The following is a 15,743-nucleotide window of genomic DNA, read 5'->3' as shown; positions in this document are numbered from 1 at the left end:
GTCAGAGAGTGGTACGCTGACAAATTCTTTGGTTTCAGCAAAATGGTGGGCCACAGAGTAGCATAGTGACAAAATGTGGAGGTGGCTGCAACATGGTAAGCCACAGAGTGGCCTAATGATAGACTGTGGAGGTGGCATCAGCAGCAGCAGCATGAGCCCACAGATTGTGGAGGTGGTGGATAGAGATGAGCGAACATACTCGTCCGAGCTTGATGCTCGTTCGAGCATTAGCATACTCGAAACTGCTCGTTGCTCGGACGAATACTTCGCCCGCTTGAGAAAATGGCATCTCCCGCCGTTGTGATTTTTGGCAGCCAGAAACAGAGCCAATCACAAGCCAGGAGACTCTGCACTCCACCCAGCATGACGTGGTACCCTTACACGTCGATAGCAGTGGTTGGCTGGCCTGATCAGGTAACCCTGGAATAGACTAGCCCCTGCCCGCGCTGCTCGGATCATTCTCTGTCTGGATGCCGCTAGGGAGAGAGCTGCTGCTGGTCAGGGAAAGCGTTAGGGTGTTCTATTAGAATAGTGTTAGGCAGGAGTGATTCTACAAGAACCCAACAGCCCTTCTTAGGGCTACAATAACATTTTATTTTACTTTTTTTTGGTTTGCCTGTGGCTGGGCTTGCTGCCATTAGTAGTGCATCAAGTACCATATTGTGAGTAATTTGCAGGGAGACTTGCTACCGTTGTGTTTAGCTCTTAGTGACACACATATCCACCTTAAACACCGAAGTGGGACAATTTATTAGGGGTTTGATTTGAATAAGGCACAGTCTGCTGATTTATTTTTTTTACGTTTATTTCTTTTTATAACTCAAAGTAATCTGGCAAAGCAGTGTGCTTTCAGTGTAGGCTAAAATATAGCCATAGGAGAACCCCAACTGCTTATTTAGGCCTACAATAGCGTTATATTTTACTTTTTTTGGTTTGCTTGTGGCTGGGCTTGCTGGCATTAGTAGTGCAGCTAGTACCATATTGTGAGGAATTTGCTGGGAGACTTGCAACCATTGTGTTTAGCTCTTAGTGACACACATATCCACCCCAAACACTGAAGTGGGACAATTTATTAGGGGTTTGATTTGAATTAGGCACAGTCTGCTGATTTATTTTTTTTTACGTTTATTTCTTTTTAGTACTCAAAGTAATCTGGCAAAGCAGTGTGCTTTCAGGGTAGGCTAGAAAATAGCCATAGGAGAACCCCAACGGCTTATTTAGGCCTACAATAGCGTTATATTTGAATTTTTTTGGTTTGCTTGTGGCTGGGCTTGCTGCCACTAGTAGTGCAGCTAGTACCATATTGTGAGGAATTTGCTGGGAGACTTGCGACCGTTGTGTTTAGCTCTTAGTGACACTCATATCCACCTCAAACTCCGAAGTGGGACAATTTATTAGGGGTTTGATTTGAATTAGGCACAGTCTGCTGATTTATTTTTTTTTACGTTTATTTCTTTTTAGAACTCAAAGTAATCTGGCAAAGCAGTGTGCTTTCAGTGTAGGCTAGAAAATAGCCATAGGAGAACCCCAATAGCTTATTTAGGCCTACAATAGCGTTATATTTTACTTTTTTTTGTTTGCTTGTGGCTGGGCTTGCTGGCATTAGTAGTGCATCTAGTACCATATTGTGAGGAATTTGCTGGGAGACTTGCGACCGTTGTGTTTAGCTCTTAGTGACACACATATCCACCTCAAACACCGAGGTGAGACAATTTATTAGGGGTTTGATTTTAATTAGGCACAGTCTGCTGATTTATTTTTTTTTTACGTTTATTTCTTTTTATAACTCAAAGTCATCAGACACAGCACAGAATCCAGTTGTGTGCTGTCAGTGTAGGTTAGAAACTAGCCATAGCAATAGGATAGCATCGTTTTGTTTAAAAAAAATAAAAAAAAACACACAAAAAAAAAATTTTGAAGTTTACACTTTAATTTTGAAAATGTTTAACCCGAGGGCTAGGGGTAGAGGACGAGGGCATGGACATGGGCGTCCAACTACTGCAGGGGTCAGAGGCCGTGGTCCTGGGTGGGGTGAGACACCACCTGCTAATGAGGGAGCAGGGGAACGCCGCAGAGCTACACTCCCTAGGTTCATCATGTCTCAAGTTACTGGGACTCGTGGTAGAGCACTGTTGAGGCCAGAAGAGTGCCAAGAGGTGATGTTGTGGATTGTGGCCAATGCTTCTAGCCATTTGTCCACCAGTCAGTCTTCCACGCAGTCCACCCATGTCACCGAAATAAGCACTCCTCCAGCTCCTCCACCTCAGCCTCCTTCCCCCCAGTCTACCCCCTCCCAGCAAAATTTGGCATTTGAACCGGCATACTCTGAGGAACTGTTTTCTGGACCCTTCCCACAGTCACAAACCACTTGTCCGGTTGCTGCTGAGCTATTTTCCGATGCCCAGGTTTTCCACCGGTCGCAGTCTGTGGGTGATGATGACATTATTGATGTAGTGGAAGAAGTGTTTAAAGAGGTGTCAAATGATGAGGAGACACGGTTGTCAGACAGTGGTGAAATTGTTGTCAGGGCAGGAAGTCCGAGGGGGAAGCAGACTGAGGGATCGGAGGATGATGAGGTGACAGACCCAAGCTGGGTTGATAGGACGGGTGAACACAGTGCTTCTGAGACGGAGGCGAGTCCTATAGCAGAACAGGTTGGAAGAGGCAGTGGTGGGGCCAGACGAAGAGGCAGTGCCAGAGCTGGTGCATCAGCGCCAAATGTTTCCCGTAGTCAAGCTCCCGTGGTGAGAGCTAGATTTTCAGAAGTCTGGAGGTTCTTTAAAGAAACACCGGATGACCGACGGACTGTGTTGTGCAACCTGTGCCAAACCAGGATCAGCAGGGGTTCCACCACTACTAGCTTAACTAAAACCAGTATGCGCAGGCAAATGAATGCTAAACACCCCACTCAATGGCACCAAGCCCGTTCACCTCCGGCCGGGCACACCACTGCTCCTTCCCCTGTGTCATCTGCTAGTCAGCCCCCTGCCCAGGACCCCGGCCCAAACACCCCCCGTGCGAAAACCCCATCTTCACCTCCACAATCCTCCACAGCATCCACCAGCGTTCAGCTCTCCATACCCCAGACGATGGAGCGCAAAAGGAAGTATAGTGCAACCCACCCACTCGCCCAAGCCCTCAACGTCCACATCTCCAAACTGCTTAGCCTGGAGATGCTGCCCTATAGGCTAGTAGAGACTGAGGCCTCATGGCGGCAGCCGCCCCTCGGTATTCGGTTCCCAGCCGCCACTACTTTTCCCGATGTGCCGTCCCAGCCCTGAACAAGCACGTGTTAGAGAACATCATCCGTGCCCTGACCAATGCCGTTTCTGACAAGGTCCACCTGACCACGGCCGCGTGGCCGAGTGCTGCCGGGCAGGGCCACTATATATTGCTGACAGCACATTGGGTTAGCTTGGTGGAGGCTGGGACCGAGTCTAACCCTGGGGCTGGTCATATACTGCCGACGCCGAGGATTGCGGGGCCTACCTCGGTCCAGGTCTCAAAGGCCTACTATGCCTCCTCCTCCTCCCACCCCTCCTCCACCTCCTCCTCCGAATTACCATCCGTGGGCATGGCGCCATCAGTCGGTAGCTCTAGGCACAGCAGCAGTGCCATCGCTAAGCGACAGCAGGCGGTGCTCAAACTGCTGAGCCTAGGCGATAAAAGGCACACCGCCCAAGAGCTATTACAGGGCATCACGGCGCAGACTGATCTGCCGCATCTGTTCGCATTTCCGGAAGTCCAGCACAGATGCTGCCACTCTCAGGGCAGCGCAGCGCCGCCTCCAACTGCCCGCTCACCGACTGTTGTGCGACGTGCCCACGAGGTGGAATTCAACATTATCCAGAGTTTACCAGCAGCGCAGAGCGATTGTAGACTGCCAGATGTCAACTTCCACCAGAACTGGTAGTCAGGTCAGTCAGCTTCCTCAAGTCTACAATGAGGAGTGGATGTGGATGTCTGATATCTGTCAGGTGCTGAGTAACTTTGAGGAGTCAACACAGATGGTCAGTGGCGATGCCGCCATCATCAGCCTCACCATCCCGCTGCTTGGCCTGTTGAAAAACTCTCTGGTCAGCATAAAGTCAGAAGCTTTGCGCTCGTCACAAGAGACGGGGGAAGAAGATTCCCTTGTTGATAGCCAAAGCACCCTCAGGTCTGTTTCTCAGCGCATATCAGAGGAGGTGGAGGAGGATGAGGAGGAAGAGGAGGAGAATGTTGGCGAGACAGAAGAGGGGACCATTGTTCAGTCCTTCACTGTTCAGCGTGTATGGGCAGAAGAAGAGGAGTTGGAGGAGGAGGAAATGGAGAGTCAGGCCAGTGAGGGGAGTGAATTCTTGCGCGTTGGGACTATGGCGCATATGGCAGATGCTAGGCTGCCTATCCCGTGACCCTCGCGTTCAAAGAATTTATTCCAGCACCGATTACACTCCTTTCCTCTCCAGGGATGAGAGTGGAAAGATTTTGCTTGTACCGTGGATCCAGGAGAGTGAATACTCTCCTGGACCCACGGTACAAGCAAAATCTTTCCACTCTCATCCCTGGAGAGGAAAGGAGTGTGAGAATGCATGAATACCAGCAGGCCCTGGTGCACAAGCTGAAACAGTATTTCCCTTCTGACAGCGCTAGCGGCAGAGGGTGTACTTCTGCGGGACAAGTAGCGAGGGAGAGTAGGCGAGCAGGCAGCTTGTCCAGCACTGGCAGGGGTACGCTTTACAAGGCCTTTGCCAGTTTTATGTCACCCCAGCAAGACACTGTCACCTGTCCCCAGTCTCGGCAGAGTAGAGCTGATCTTTACAGAAAGATGGTGAGGGAGTAAGTAGCTGACCATCGTCCTAAATGATCACAAAGCTCCCTACAACTACTGGGTTTCAAAGCTGGACATGTGGCACAAACTGGCGCTGTACGCCTTGGAGGTTCTTGCCTGCCCTGCCGCTAGCGTGTTGTCCGAGCAGGTTTTCAGTGCAGCTGGTGGCATCATCACCGATAAGCGTACACGCCTGTCGACTGACAGCGCTGACAGGCTGACGCTTATCAAGATTAATAAAGCCTGGATTTCTCAGGATTTCCATTCTCCACCAGGTGAAAGAAGCTCAACCTGAATAATGTATGCACTCCTCCTCCTCATTGTCCTCCTTCTCCTCCTCTTTGTACACTAAAGCAGAGGAAACTGGCTATTTTTTGCCAGGGCCAACTGGCTCTAGCTATAGTACTCTATGTATTTAATTTTTCTGGAGGACCACCTACCTGCTCCTCTGGTTTGAAAACTTTTTTGGACTGCCACATACAGGCACTATCCAAATTAAATTGTCTCCATAGCAGCCTCCACACGTCGTCTTTTTAGCTGCCTCCACACGTGGTCTCCATTGCTAACTCCACACGTCATCGCCATAGCTGCCTCCAAAAGTCGTCCATATAGCTGCCTCCATACATGGTCCCCTTATCAAACGAGCTGTGTCAGGCAGAATTTTGGGTTGTTTTCATGGCTTCCACATCAAACTTGTTAACTTTGTCGCCATCCTGCTGTGTAATCCACAAAATATACTGGCAAACTTTTATCATTTACCGATATTATTTCAGCGCTTCTTGCACATCTGTTTACATTCCCCTCACCCGCCATAACCCAAACTTATAAGAACACTACTACACTTGATCTTATACAAAAGGTGCTTAGAAGTGCTGTTTGGGGAGTAGCCGAGAGACAGGGGCTTGGACTGGCGAAAGCTCGCCTGGCAGTGGAGCGCCAGCTCCATCCCAAGATCCAACTAACATAGCTTTAACTGCAGCACCTTTAATCTACTACTAGTTCACTGCCTCCATACATGGTCCCCTTATCAAACGAGCTGTGTCAGGAGGAATTTTGGGTTGTTTTCATGGCTTCCACATCAAACTTGTTAACTTTGTCGCCACCCTGCTGTGTAATCCACAAAATATACTGGCAAACTTTTATCATTTACCAATATTATTTCAGCGCTTCTTGCGCATCTGTTTACATTCCCCTCACCCGCCATAACCCAAACTTATAAGAACACTACTACACTTGATCTTATACAAAAGGTTCTTAGAGGTGCTGTTTGGGGAGGAGCCGAGAGACAGGGGCTTGGATTGGCGAAAGTTCGCCTGGCAGCGGAGCGCCAGCTCCATCCTAAGATCCAACTAACATAGTTTTAACTGCAGCACCTTTAATCTACTACTAGTTCACTGCCTCCATACATGGTCCCCTTATCAAACGAGCTGTGTCAGGAGGAATTTTGGGTTGTTTTCATGGCTTCCACATCAAACTTGTTAACTTTGTCGCCACCCTGCTGTGTAATCCACAAAATATACTGGCAAACTTTTATCATTTACCAATATTATTTCAGCGCTTCTTGCGCATCTGTTTACATTGCCCTCACCCGCCATAACCCAAACTTATAAGAACAGTAGCCGAGAGACAGGGGCTTGGATTGGCGAAAGCTCGCCTGGCAGCGGAGCGCCAGCTCCATCCCAAGATCCAACTAACATAGTTTGAACTGCAGCACCTTTAATCTACTACAAGTTCACTGCCTCCATACATGGTCCCCTTATCAAACATAGCTGTGTCAGGCAGAATTTTCAGGTGTTTCACCAGATACATAGTGGAACTCAGCCCATCTGTCGCCGCCATGCTGGAGACCTGAAGTTGCAATCATAGCAGGCAATATGGATGCCCCATACTGTCGCTCTTAATCATGGAACTATTTCCGAAAAAACAATTAAAAATAGAACCACTATGCTATTCCAGTATTCCTAGGTGAAATATTCAAACGACCCGGCCTGCTTTGAAAATTATAATTTTTTCAAAGTAAACGCTTCTGGCCCCCAGGCCCATTTTGGGTGGGGAGGAGCCGAGAGACAGGGGCTTGGACAGGCAAAGCTCGCCTGGCAGCGGACCGCCAGCTCCATCCCAAGATTAGGCAGCCTCAGAGGCATCCATGCATTCTACTTCTGCTGTTTCCTGTCCATTTCGCCTCCACGATCCTCCACAGCGTCCACCAACGGACGCAAATTTCAACTCTCTATACCCCAGACGCTGGAGCACATCATCATGCAGATATGCAGCACATCATCCCCTTATCAAACGAGCTGTGTCAGGCAGAATTTTCAGGTGTTTCACCAGATACATAGTGGAACTCGGCCCATCTGTCGCCGCCATGCTGGAGACCTGAAGTTGCAATCATAGCAGCGCAATATGAATGCCCCATACTGTCGCTCTTAATCATGAAAGTCATCTCCATGCCTGCCTCCACATGTCATCCCTTTATCAAATGAGCTGTGTCAGGCTCATTTTTTGGGTGTTTCACCAGATAAGTTATGGAACTTGGTCACTATGTCGCCACCATGCTGTGTTATCGACTAAATATACCGTCAACCTTTTGTTCACATAGGAAATCATTTCAGCGCTTCTTGCTCACCTCCTTTGGTAAACCTTAGTCCATTTAGGGTATGTCGCCATGACACTCTCTAGCCTGCCACTGCTGCCGCAGCCTCTGCATGCCGTCCCCTATAGTGTCAGGGTCAATTATTGCATGTTTTAGATGCTATCTAGCCTCATTCGGTCACTCTGTCATGGCCATGCTGTTGCCCATAATTTTGGCATAATGGTGCAATTAAGTAGCCTCAGAGGCATCCATGCATGCTGCCCCTGCTGTTTCCTGTCCATTTCCGTGGTGTTTCCATCCTTTTCTGAGGTTTCCAGGTGTTTGGCCAAGCTTCCCTGTGCAGAGCCTTGGTCCCCTTGAAAAATGCTCGAGTCTCCCATTTACTTCAATGGGGTTCGTTATTCGAGACGAGCACTCGAGCATCGGGAAAAGTTTGTCTCGAATAACGAGTACCCGAGCATTTTAGTGCTTGCTCATCTCTAGTGGTGGACAATTCCAGTCCCTAGAAATGATGGTGGGAGGCAGATGGAGCAACTGGCAGAGGATGTGTGTCATCAGGCGGGTGACAGCATCAGGCAGGTAGTTAGAATCCAAACTGATTACTCAACTTTTGGGGGAGGCAACAAAGCTGATCTAATCGAATGCAAAAGGCATTGGTGTGTTGAAATCCTGGCCGATCCAAGCCTTGATTCATCTTGACAAAGGTCAGTCTCTCCACATTAAAGGTTGACAAGCGGGTTCTCCTTGGGATAACGATGGCCCCTGCTGCAATGAACACCCGCTGTGATGCCACAATACTGGCTGGGCAGGACAGCTTATCTACTGCAAACACCACAAGTTGCGGCTACCCTTCTCTCTAGGTGGGTGAAGGAAGCTGCTCATTAAGGACTCCAGACTTAAGCTGCTGCTGATGGAGCTGCTACTGCTCCTACCCCCTCCTCTGTCTTCCTACAGTAGCCGTACCAGTATTGCATGAGCAATGACTGCCAGGAATCCCTCGGTCAGACCTGATAATGGGGTGGATAGCCAAAACTCATCCCTATGCTGGATGTTGACTATTCAGCTGTCACTAGTTAGGCAAAGCAGCATGCTGCAGGCAACTCTGAGGAACTCACGGCTTCCATCTCTACTGTATACTGCCATGGTGCTTCTGGGTCATCTGTTCCGGATGCTCCTGCTCCTCCTCTCTTGTCACCTGAGTGGAAAAACCACTGATTTTACCAGACTTTGCTTGTGCTCCAATGACCTTCTCCTCCTCCTCCTTCAGTTCAGCCCCCAATAAACTCATGTGGCCATGAGATGTAGTCGACAGTTCTCCAGTGCCCTGACCAGACAGATTTTGCAGCATGAGTTCCAAGACATGAAGCAGTGGAATGACGTTATTCATCCCGCAGTCCTGGCGACTGACAAATAATTTAGCCTCTTCAAAGGGCCTTAGCAAACAGCAGGTGTCACGCATGACTTGCCAGTGGTTGGCATCAAAGTTACACAGGGGAGTACTCCAGTCTGCTTGCATCATCAAGAAATCATTAATGGCTTTTCTCTGTTCATATAGGCGGTCTAACATATGAAGGCTAGAATTCCAACGGGTGGAAACATCGCATATCAGACTATGTTGGGGGAGGCTGTTCTGCCACTGCAACTTGAAGAGGGTGTGCTTGGCTTTGTAAGAATGGCTAAAGTGCGTGCACAGTTTTCTGGCCATTTTTAGAATGTCTTGCAAATGGGTGGAAGACTTGCGGAACCTGTTGACAACCATTTTAAACATGTGTGCCATGCAGGGTACATGGGCCATTCTTCCTCGGTGAAGTGCGGACACCATGTTCCTCCCATTGTCTGTCACCATGGTTTCGATTTGCAGTTGTCACAGAGAAAGCCACAGATTGATTTCTTCTTGCATGATGCGGAGCAGTTCCTACCCTGTGTGACTTCGCCCAAACAAACTAGGTGTAGAACCGTGGGACACCTTGGAAGAAACCAATAATCTCAAGGACTGGCCCACCTTCTGTTCTACATATTTGTGAAGGGCTGGAAGCTGACCTGCTCCTGAGCCATGCCAACTGACGAACCCACAGACTCTTGGCTGGGGTTGTCAGATGTCATCTGGGAGGAAGTGGATCACTGAGTCAACCAATCGACAACCTTTGGGTTGTTTATCAACGCACTGCAGATGACAATTGCAGTTCAGGCCTCACAGAGTCACCCCTGCTACCACGTCCCCTTATTTTCCTGCTTGCTACACCTGACACCTCTCTGTGTCCTATATTGGTTAATCAACTATGTTGATTTGACACGGATCTACTTTATCTACCAGAAAAACTTGAAATTTGAGATATACAGAAGCACAAGAACTGACACCCTGGGATACAAGAAGAGATCACTACAGAAACTAAGATGATATTAAACAGATGTCTTCCTATAGACTTTAGCAACAAAAGAGAACTGCTATTGGGGTACACAGATCCCTCAATACAGACACCCTGGGATTGAAGAAGAAATCTCTACAGAAAGTATGTGGATTTTACACAGATTTCTTCCTAATGACTTCAGCAACAAAAATGAACTGCTATTTGTGGTATACAGATCCCCCAAAACAGACACCCTGGGATTGAAGCAATTATGACTACAGAAAGTATGTGGATTTTACACAGATTTCTTCCTATTCCCTTCAGCAAAAAAATATAACTAATATTTGCGGTATACAGATCCCCCAAAATGGATACCCTGGGATTGAAGCAGAAATCACTAGAGAAAGTATAAGGATTTTACACAGATTTCTTCCTCATCACTTCAGCAACAAAAATGAACTGCTATTTGGGCCATACAGATCCCCCAAAACAGACGCCCTGGGATTGAAGCAGAAATGACTACAGCAAGTATGTGGATTTAACACAGATTTCTTCCTATTCCCTTCAGCAAAAAAATATAACTACTATTTGGGGTATACAGATCCCCCACAATGGAAACCCTGGGATTGAAGCAGAAATCACTACAGAAAGTATGTGGATTTTACACTGATTTCTTCCTATTCACTTCAGAAACAAAAAAGAAACTGCTAATTGGGGTATACAGATTCCCTACATCACTACAGATTCCCAAAAATCACTACAAGTACAATACAAGCAGCTGGACGCTATTGTCAACACATGCAGTGTGAAATACCACGATTGGAAATGGCTCCCTGTTTTTATCGGTCTGTGTGACATCACATAAGCCTGCCAGTCGCTGATTGGCTTACAGGTCTGCAAATGTGACCCAGGGTGTTCCTTTCTCCTTCCCAGAGTTCTCTGCCCCACGTAACACGTTGTGCTCGTGCCCATTTTGGTAATAAAGGAAGGGAAAAAAAAAAAACGTTGTTCCCACGAATCACTGTAAACTTTGGATTTGTGAAGAGTCGAAGTTTTCTTGCAACTCTAACCGAATTACGATTTGTTAGAATCGATTCGCCCATCTCGAGTTATATACCTTATATACTCAAGTATAAGCCGAACCGAGTATAAGCCGAGGCCCCTAATTTTACCACAAAAAATTGGGAAAACCTATTGACTCGAGTAGAAGCCGAGGGTGGAAAATGCATTGGTCACAGCCTCTCCAGTATGTAGCCAGCCAGCCCCTGCCACAGTGTATATAGCCAGCCATCCCCTGCCCCAGTGTATATAGCTTGCCAGCCCCTGCCCCAGTGTATATAGCCTGCCAACACCTGCCCTAGTGTATATAGTTTGCCAGCCCCTGCCCCAGTGTATATAGCCTGCCAGCCCCTGCCCCAGTGTATATAGCCCCCCCCCTTCCCCGTCGTGCAGCACAACAATACATATTATGATAAAAATGTGTAGCAGTGCACCTCTGCCATTATTAAGTGTGAAAGATTCGGTGGGCGGACCCCCTGACATTGTAGTCCCCATAGCAGCTGCTATGGCTGCTACCCTTGTATTTGTGTCCCTGCAGGAGACCCCACTGCCAGTGCAGGCCAGGAGCACTGATTTAAAGAGGACCTGTCACCTCACCCACAGACCAAATGTGGCCCCCATAATCCTCCCCCCACCCCTTTCTCCTTAGCGTTTTTTTTTTAATTTATGTGCAATAAATTGATTTAACACGATCCGACCTCTTACCAAATAAGAGGTCGGATCGTGTATCTGATGCGCTGGCAGTCGGCGTTATTCATTAGGGGGTGTGCTGACACACCCCCAGCACGCCCCCACCAGCGGTCACATTGTTGGAGAAGCCGGCAGCATCGCATCACAGCGGCTGCAACTTGGCTCACTCACATTGCTGGCCGGCCGCGCTGTCAGCGGCTGTGGCCGAGCCGGGCTTCTTTACAGCAGCACAGAGAGCCATCTCCCCCTTCCCCTTTGCCCCCTCAGCCCTCCCTCTTGGTAATGTGTACTGCATTGTGAACAAGTATAAATACCATATGCGGGAATGTGTTATCATTAACTCTTAATAAGCCATAACAATACATTTATGTTATAAAATAGTGATTTTTACAATAAGTAGACATCCAAAATAAGTGCAAGATAAAGTGCATCTAAAACAATCTAGCTGAACACCAACATAAAATCATAAGATACATGATCACATGACCTATTCGTGATTCAGCTGTTGCATATATTAATAATTGGTACCTGGTGTCTAAATGTGTACATAAACACATGTCTTCAGTGTGTAGGGATCGCATCTCACATTGGGTAACGCGCTTGACCGAAAGTTAATACTCGCACATGCACCATCCGAACTGGTGATCAAAACTGCCATCAATAGTAAGGGCAGCCTGTGTTGTAATTAGTTTATAACTATAAACAGCAATATTGGGAAAATTACACATACAATGGCCTGTTGACCAAGTATATAAGGTGTATACAGTGGGTAAAATATGTATAATAAAAGATAATCATAATAGATCTCTTAAAGGGAACCTTCCCCACAGTATGATCTACACCGACTCTGAAGCGGACCACAAGTTCTTCAGTGTCAGAAAGGTGGTACGCAAATTGTGCAACACTAAACCCATATACACTCACCAGCCACTTTATTAGGTACACCATGCAAGTAACGGGTTGGACCCCCTTTTGCCTTCAGAACTGCCTAAATTCTTCGTGGCATAGATTCAACAGGGTTCTGGAAGCATTCCTCAGAGATTTTGGTCCATATTGACATGATGGCATCACACAGTTGCCGCAGATTTGTCGGCTGCAAATCCACGTTGCGAATCTCCCGTTCCACCACATCCCAAAGATGCTCTATTGGATTGAGATCTGGTGAATGTGGAGGCCATTTGAGTACAGTGAACTCATTGTTATGTTCAAGAAACCAGTCTGAGATGATTCCAGCTTTATGACATGGCGCATTATCCTGCTGAAAGTAGCCATCAGATGTTGGGTACATTGTGGTCATAAAGGGATGGACATGGTCAGCAACAATACTCAGGTAGGCTGTGGCATTGCAACTATGCTCAATTGGTAGCAAGGGGCCCAAAGAGTGCCAAAAAAATATTCCCCACACCATGACACCACCAGCCTGAACCGTTGATACAAGGCAGGATGGATCCGTGCTTTCATGTTGTTGACGCCAAATTCTGACCCTACCATCCGAATGTCGCAGCAGAAATCGAGACTCATCAGACCAGGCAACGTTTTTCCAATCTTCTACTGTCCAATTTCGATGAGCTTGTGCAAATTGTAGCCTCAGTTTCCTGTTCTTAGCTGAAAGGAGTGGCACCCGGTGCGGTCTTCTGCTGCTGTAGCCCATCTGCCTCAAAGTTCGACGTACTGTGCGTTCAGAGATGCTCTTCTGCCTACCTTGGTTGTAACAGGTGGCGATTTGAGTCACTGTTGCCTTTCTATCAGCTCGAACCAGTCTGCCCATTCTCCTCTGACCTCTGGCATCAACAAGGCATTTCTGCCCACAGAACTGCCGCTCACTGGATGTTTTTTCTTTTTTGGACCATTCTCTGTAACCCCTAGAGATGGTTGTGCGAGAAAATCCCTGTAGATCAGCAGTTTCTGAAATACTCAGACCAGCCCTTCTGGCACCAACAACCATGCCACGTTCAAAGGCACTCAAATCACCTTTCTTCCCCATTCTGATGCTCGGTTTGAACTGCAGGAGATTGTCTTGACCATGTCTACATGCCTAAATGCACTGAGTTGCCGCCATGTGATTGGCTGATTAGAAATTAAGTGTTAATGAGCAGTTGGACAGGTGTACCTAATAAAGTGGCCGGTGAGTGTATATAAGGTAGGTTGCAACCAAACGCATCCACATCAACCACCTATACGCAGGGAATTTCAGTTCCTGTCTGTAAAGTGTACAAAGCATGTAGCTCAGAGTGCCCCATAAAAAAATTAAATTAGTACTCACCCTCCAGTCATAAGATGAGTGATAAAGAAATTTGAGTTTGACAAATACTTACAGGAAAGAGTCCAGTTATAAATTCCTTAAAAGTATGCACTGTCAATCAAGGTCTAAGAGTCCCAGTCAAATTAGTTATGACAACCAGGTGTTAACAAGGGTGGAGAGAAGACAGAAAGAAGTCTCCAGAAAACAGCAGGGAATCAGTTATTTATGCACCCATACCAATACACAAGAAAGTTGCAGATAAAAGACTATTGCTTGAGATGGCTGGGAATTCTGGTCCTGAGTTAAGCACACATACCTGATTGCAAAGTCATGGAGTGGCCACAAAGAAGAAAATGGTAATTTTTCCAAAAATATGATACTATTTTCCTAATCTACCCATCTTACTCCTCACATATATTCTAATCAAATTACTGTCCTTATTATTGACCATAATGTGGAAAGGCAAAAGGCAAGAGTGGATCAGTTTTCAGCATGGTGGTTAGACGACCCTGATAAATTGTGGGTATGCATCACAAGTTTTCAGTCCCCCCAAACCCTATTTTGGGTTTATAGAGTATCTGCTGTTGAGGTGCCTACAACTTCCCTACCTATCCAAGTCACATTCTATGTATGGAAATGTAGATGTTATCCATGGCAAAACCTTGTTTCCCATACATGTAAATAAACTTCCATTATCAGTTATCTCTATAGTTACCCCAGACATGGATCTTTTCCAATGGATTGCAAAGGGGGCGAAACAACCATAGAATCCTTACATGAGAGAAAATCTCTCCTCCTGTCAGGACTTGAACCAGCGGACTCCACTGTCCCAGGCTGCAGCTCTACCAACTGAGCTAAGCAACGAGCTGGACAGCTCCAGTGCTGATCCTTGGCCTAGTTTTTGACTTTCCTGTTCCTAGTTCCTGTTTTCCTGGCCTTGCTCCACCCCTTCCTAGATTGGACTTCCTATGTAAACCCAGCCTTGCCTATACATCCTTGCAAGATTATTGTGCTTCCAGCCTCTAGTCTAGCTTGTCTCCTTCTCTCCTGCGATTGACTCCTCTATTGTGCAATGACCACTGGCTTCCACCTGACTACGATACCTGCCTGCTCCCTCAATACTGACGCTGATCTTCTGTGCTACGACCTCCGGCTTCCTCCTGACTACGATACCTGCCTGCTCCTCTGTACTGCTAAGCCTCTCCTGTGTTCCGACCTCTGGCCTTCCTGACTACGATTCCTGCCTGCAATAACTCAAGTAAGTTACAACACTTAGACTCCAAAACCAGACCCAGATCGCTACAGAATAATCTTGCCTACCATGGAGTCTGTTGTGACCACTCTGAGACAACAGGTGGCTGAGCTACAAGATTTTGGTGCTACTTATCAGGAAAAATTCTCTAAGTTGCAAACTGTGGTAATGGATCAACAAAAAGAAATAATTGAATTACAAAGGCAAATTCTGGCTATGCACAACCAAGGCACAGATTCATGCCGCATGCCCCTGCCATCAAAGTTCAATGGAGAATGTCGCCATTACAGAGGTTTCTTAAATCAATGCCGCATATTTTTTCAAATGCAACCTGCACCTTTCATCACAGATAAGAAAAAAGTATTGTTTATAATCAATCTCCTGACAGATGAAGCTCTTGCATGGGCCTCGCCTTATGTGGAAAAGAACAGTGACCTCCTCAATGACTTGGAAACTTTTACCAAAGCTATGGATCAAGTTTTTGATGACCCTAATCGTTGTGCCACTGCTGAAAACAAATTACATAATCTGCGTCAAGGACGACGCTCTGTTGCTGAATATATGGCAGAATTTCGTCGCTGGGTAGCTGACACCAAATGGGATTTACCAGCCCAGAAGAGTCATTATCAGGGTTATCAGAACAAGTGAAAGATGAGCTTGCCAGAGTGGAGGCCCCTGATAGTTTTGAGGAATTTGTTAAACTGTGTATCCGAATTGATCAGAGACTTACAGAACGTAGGAATGAAAAG

Source organism: Engystomops pustulosus, chromosome 3 (assembly GCF_040894005.1).
Source record: "Engystomops pustulosus chromosome 3, aEngPut4.maternal, whole genome shotgun sequence".
Taxonomy (NCBI): Eukaryota; Metazoa; Chordata; class Amphibia; order Anura; family Leptodactylidae; genus Engystomops; species Engystomops pustulosus.
This window is presented reverse-complemented; position numbering follows the sequence as displayed.